Source organism: Oncorhynchus gorbuscha, linkage group LG15 (genome assembly GCF_021184085.1).
Source record: "Oncorhynchus gorbuscha isolate QuinsamMale2020 ecotype Even-year linkage group LG15, OgorEven_v1.0, whole genome shotgun sequence".
NCBI lineage: Eukaryota > Metazoa > Chordata > Actinopteri > Salmoniformes > Salmonidae > Oncorhynchus > Oncorhynchus gorbuscha.
The window spans coordinates 2849520-2856170 of record NC_060187.1 but is presented as its reverse complement, the minus strand read 5'-3'; positions in this window follow the sequence as shown (position 1 = coordinate 2856170).

Sequence of the window (6651 nt, the reverse complement as noted above, 5' to 3'; positions counted from 1 at the left end):
CAGCTCAGGGGTTTGAACTTGCAACCTTCCGGTTACTAGTCCAACACTCTAACCACTAGGCTACCCTGCCGCCTCTACACTCTAACCACTAGGCTGACCTGCCGTCCCTACACTCTAACCACTAGGCTGACCTGCCGTCCCTACACTCTAACCACTAGGCTGACCTGCCGTCCCTACACTCTAACCACTAGGCTACCCTACCACCTCTACACTCTAACCAATAGTCTACCCTACCACCTCTACACTCTAACCACTAGGCTACCCTACCACCTCTACACTCTAACCAATAGTCTACCCTACCACCTCTACACTCTAACCACTAGGCTACCCTACCACCTCTACACTCTAAACACTAGGCTGACCTGCCGTCCCTACACTCTAACCAATAGTCTACCCTACCACCTCTACACTCTAACCACTAGGCTACCCTACCACCTCTACACTCTAACCACTAGGCTGACCTGCCGTCCCTACACTCTAACCACTAGGCTGACCTGCCGTCCCTACACTCTAACCACTAGGCTGACCTGCCGCCTCTACACTCTAACCACTAGGCTGACCTGCCGTCCCTACACTCTAACCACTAGGCTGACCTGCCGTCCCTACACTCTAACCACTAGGCTGACCTGCCAACTCTACACTCTAACCACTAGGCTGCCCATTGAGTGTGAACTGTGTTACTCTACTATTATACTGTATTATATGGTCTGGAGTTACGGACATTGTTTCAACCATGATAAAGCAGGGAGATAACATGTGATACTGGTGCAGCACATGCGGCCTACAGAGTTACAAGTACAGGCTAGAGAATATGATTTTAATGTTGAAATATAGTAGGGCCTATTTGTATAATCAGTAGGCTGTCGCATATACAGCGCCAGTCAACAGTTTGGACACACCTGCTCATTCCAGGGTTTTTCTTTATTTTTTTACTATTTTCTACATTGTAGAATAATAGTGAAGACATCAAAACTATGAAATAACACATATGGAATCATGTAGTAACCATTAAAGTGTTTAAAAAAAATCTAAATATAATTTATAGTTGAGATTCTTCAAAGTAGCCACCCTTTGCCTTGATGACATCTTTGCACACTCTTGGTATTCTCTCAGCCAGCTTCATGAGGTAGTAAATCAGTAACCTGGTTCCTGCCATTCAACCCTAGAGTAAGCCCATGGATGGAGGATAATGTTTTAAAGGACACCATTACCCCTGTGTTAGGTTACATTGGGCAGGGTGTGAGCCTGTGGATGGAGGATAATGTTTTAAAAGGTCACCATTACCCCTGTGTTAGGTTACATTGGGCAGGGTGTGAGCCCATGGATGGAGGATAATGTTTTAAAGGACACCATTACCCCTGTGTTAGGTTACATTGGGCAGGGTGTGAGCCTGTGGATGGAGGATAATGTTTTAAAAGGTCACCATTACCCCTGTGTTAGGTTACATTGGGCAGGATGTGAGCCTGTGGATGGAGGATAATGTTTTAAAAGGTCACCATTACCCCTGTGTTAGGTTACATTGGGCAAAGGACACCATTACCCCTGTGTTAGGTTACATTGGGCAGGGTGTGAGCCCATGGATGGAGGATAATGTTTTAAAAGGACACCATTACCCCTGTGTTAGGTTACATTGGGCAGGGTGTGAGCCCATGGATGGAGGATAATGTTTTAAAGGACACCATTACCCCTGTGTTAGGTTACATTGGGCAGGGTGTGAGCCTGTGGATGGAGGATAATGTTTTAAAAGGTCACCATTACCCCTGTGTTAGGTTACATTGGGCAGGGTGTGAGCCTGTGGATGGAGGATAATGTTTTAAAAGGTCACCATTACCCCTGTGTTAGGTTACATTGGGCAAAGGACACCATTACCCCTGTGTTAGGTTACATTGGGCAGGGTGTGAGCCCATGGATGGAGGATAATGTTTTAAAAGGACACCATTACCCCTGTGTTAGGTTACATTGGGCAGGGTGTGAGCCCATGGATGGAGGATAATGTTTTAAAAGGACACCATTACCCATGTGTTAGGTTACATTGGGCAGGGTGTGAGTCTGTGGGTGGAGGATAATGTTTTAAAAGGACACCATTACCCCTGTGTTAGGTTACATTGGGCAGGGTGTGAGCCTGTGGATGGAGGATAATGTTTTAAAAGGACACCATTACCCCTGTGTTAGGTTACATTGGGCAGGGTGTGAGCCTGTGGATGGAGGATAATGTTTTAAAAGGACACCATTACCCCTGTGTTAGGTTACATTGGGCAGGGTGTGAGCCCGTGGATGGAGGATAATGTTTTAAAATGACACCATTACCCCTGTGTTAGGTTACATTGGGCAGGATGTGAGCCTGTGGATGGAGGATAATGTTTTAAAAGGTCACCATTACCCCTGTGTTAGGTTACATTGGGCAAAGGACACCATTACCCCTGTATTAGGTTACATTGGGCAGGGTGTGAGCCCATGGATGGAGGATAATGTTTTAAAAGGACATCATTACCCCTGTGTTAGGTTACATTGGGCAGGGTGTGAGCCTGTGGATGGAGGATAATGTTTTAAAATGTCACCATTACCCCTGTGTTAGGTTACATTGGGCAGGGTGTGAGCCCATGGATAGAGGATAATGTTCTAAAGGACACCATTACCCCTGTGCTAGGTTACATTGGGCAGGGTGTGAGCCCATGGATAGAGGATAATGTTTTGAGGATGTCGTCATTACCCCTGTGTTAGGTTACATTGGGCAGGATGTGAGCCCATGGATGGAGGATAATGTTTTAAAGGACACCATTACCCCTGTGCTAGGTTACATTGGGCAAAGGACACCATTACCCCTGTGCTAGGTTACATTGGGCAGGGTGTGAGCCCATGGATAGAGGATAATGTTTTAAAGGACACCATTACCCCTGTGTTAGGTTACATTGGGCAGGGTGTGAGCCCATGGATAGAGGATAATGTTTTAAAGGACACCATTACCCCTGTGTTAGGTTACATTTGGTAGGCTGTGAGCCCATGGATAGAGGATAATGTTTTAAAGGACACCATTACCCCTGTGTTAGGTTACATTGGGCAGGGTGTGAGCCCATGGATAGAGGATAATGTTTTGAGGATGTCGTCATTACCCCTGTGTTAGGTTACATTGGGCAGGGTGTGAGCCCATGGATAGAGGATAATGTTTTTAAATGTCACCATTACCCCTGTGCTAGGTTACATTGGGCAGGGTGTGAGCCCATGGATGGAGGATAATGTTTTAAAGGACACCATTACCCCTGTGCTAGGTTACATTGGGCAAAGGACACCATTACCCCTGTGTTAGGTTACATTGGGCAGGGTGTGAGCCCATGGATGGAGGATAATGTTTTTAAATGTCACCATTACCCCTGTGTTAGGTTACATTGGGCAGGGTGTGAGCCCATGGATGGAGGATAATGTTTTTAAATGTCACCATTACCCCTGTGTTAGGTTACATTGGGCAGGGTGTGAGCCCATGGATAGAGGATAATGTTTTAAAATGACACCATTACCCCTGTGCTAGGTTACATTGGGCAGGGTGTGAGCCCATGGATAGAGGATAATGTTTTAAAGGACACCATTATCCCTGTGTTAGGTTACATTGGGCAGGGTGTGAGCCTGTGGATGGAGGATAATGTTTTAAAAGGTCACCATTACCCCTGTGCTAGGTTACATTGGGCAAAGGACACCATTACCCCTGTGTTAGGTTACATTGGGCAGGGTGTGAGCCCATGGGGAGGATAATGTTTTAAAGGACACCATTACCCCTGTGCTAGGTTACATTGGGCAAAGGACACCATTACCCCTGTGCTAGGTTACATTGGGCAGGGTGTGAGCCCATGGATGGAGGATAATGTTTTAAAGGACACCATTACCCCTGTGCTAGGTTACATTGGGCAAAGGACACCATTACCCCTGTGTTAGGTTACATTGGGCAGGGTGTGAGCCCATGGATGGAGGATAATGTTTTTAAATGTCACCATTACCCCTGTGTTAGGTTACATTGGGCAGGGTGTGAGCCCATGGATGGAGGATAATGTTTTTAAATGTCACCATTACCCCTGTGTTAGGTTACATTGGGCAGGGTGTGAGCCCATGGATAGAGGATAATGTTTTAAAATGACACCATTACCCCTGTGCTAGGTTACATTGGGCAGGGTGTGAGCCCATGGATAGAGGATAATGTTTTAAAGGACACCATTATCCCTGTGTTAGGTTACATTGGGCAGGGTGTGAGCCTGTGGATGGAGGATAATGTTTTAAAAGGTCACCATTACCCCTGTGCTAGGTTACATTGGGCAAAGGACACCATTACCCCTGTGTTAGGTTACATTGGGCAGGGTGTGAGCCCATGGGGAGGATAATGTTTTAAAGGACACCATTACCCCTGTGCTAGGTTACATTGGGCAAAGGACACCATTACCCCTGTGCTAGGTTACATTGGGCAGGGTGTGAGCCCATGGATAGAGGATAATGTTTTAAAGGACACCATTACCCCTGTGTTAGGTTACATTGGGCAGGGTGTGAGCCCATGGATAGAGGATAATGTTTTAAAGGACACCATTACCCCTGTGCTAGGTTACATTGGGCAGGGTGTGAGCCTGTGGATGGAGGATAATGTTTTAAAAGGACACCATTACCCCTGTGTTAGGTTACATTGGGCAGGGTGTGAGCCCATGGATAGAGGATAATGTTTTAAAGGACACCATTACCCCTGTGTTAGGTTACATTGGGCAGGGTGTGAGCCCATGGATGGAGGATAATGTTTTAAAAGGACACCATTACCCCTGTGTTAGGTTACATTGGGCATGGTGTGAGCCCATGGATATAGGATAATGTTTTAAAGGACACCATTACCCCTGTGTTAGGTTACATTGGGCAGGGTGTGAGCCCATGGATAGAGGATAATGTTTTGAGGATTACGTCATTATATGCTAAACGTATAGACAAGAGTCCTAAATGGCCACCTATTCCCTATATAGTGCACTCAACCCCACATACTCATATATAGTGGCCTATGGGCCCCTGGTTAAAAGTAGGGCACTATATAGAGAGTAGGGCACTATTTGGAACATAACGCATATACTCCTTGATACTGTAGGTTGAAGGCCAGACCACTCACATTATGTTGCCTGGTTACCAGCATCCTGCGTTGCTAAACACCTGTCCACAACTTTAACGTCGTGGACTATATTTCTTAAAGTTATAATCAGAAGGTGTTGCGTTACCTCACAGTGCTGAAGCAGACCTCTTGAACACCTGCTGTGGCTGGGTAGCATATCACCGCCCTCATACCCCCGTTCTCAGGGGGTAAGAGTGTGACCACGCTCATTTGTCATTGAGAGGGCTAGTTAGATCTGAGCCTGTGATACAAAACTATTGGCTTTATTATCATTTGTTACGAGGAATGAAATAAGTTGGTTGAGAGAAGTGTGATTGATAAAGAGCCACAGACAGATTCAGTGAACCGACACCTTGAAATGTGTGACCGCTATGTTGCTTTCAACGTATTCAAATCGTCTCTTTAATATCTTTTGGAGATTAAATCGATTTTATGTAGTTACATGGAACAGTGTAATAACACATAACTCCTATTTAACTAAGTTATGATTTTTTATTTTATTTTATCTTTATTTAACTAGGCAAGTCAGTTAAGAACAAATTCTTATTTACAATGACGGCCTGGGAACAGTGGGTTAACTGCCTGTTCAGGGGAACAGTGGGTTAACTGCCTTGTTCAGGGGAACAGTGGGTTAACTGCCTTGTTCAGGGGCAGAACGACAGATTTGTGCCTTGTCAGCTCTGGGATTTGAACTTGCAACCTTCCGGTTACTAGTCCAACGCTCTAACCACTAGCCGCCCTATTTAACTGATAAATAAAAAAAATCGGCAGATTGTTAGTTGTTGTTGACTGTATGAGCCGTGATAAAAGCCGGTTTAAAACAGGATTATTTGTGATGGATGACCTTGTGGTTTCACTGGAAGTCTGTGTTTTAGATGTGGGACTGGTTTGGTGGAAAACTTTGATCGTGTTTACATTAGTTTTTCTACTGTAGTCTGTAGTTTACGTCCCAAATGGCACCCTATTCCCTACGGGCCCTCATTAAAAGTAGTGCTCTACATAAGGAATAGAGTGTCATTTGGGACCAACTCTTTTAAGGGATTCTATACCCTGCAGAGTAACAACAACAGTACCCAGTAGAACTAGTTTGAACCAAAACTGTAATCCACTGTTAAATATCAGTATGATTCATTAATCCAGGTGTCGTGCTGGGGAATCCATCTACACAAAGCTGTGTAATACACACTACATCCATCTACACAAAGCTGTGTAATACACACTACATCCATCTACACAAAGCTGTGTAATACACACTACATCCATCTACACAAAGCTGTGTAATATACAGCTTAAAGTTCCCCAAAGCACACACATCCTTGGTCCGCTTGTCTTTTCAGTTCGCTGCAGCTAGCGACTGGAACGAGCTGCAACAAACACTCAAACTGGACAATTTTATCTCAATTCAAAGACTCAATCACGGACACTCGTACTGACAGTTGTGGCTGCTTTGTGTGATGTATTGTTGTCTCTACCTTCTTGCCCTTTGTGCTGTTGTCTGTGCCCAATAATGTTTGTACCATGTTGTGTAC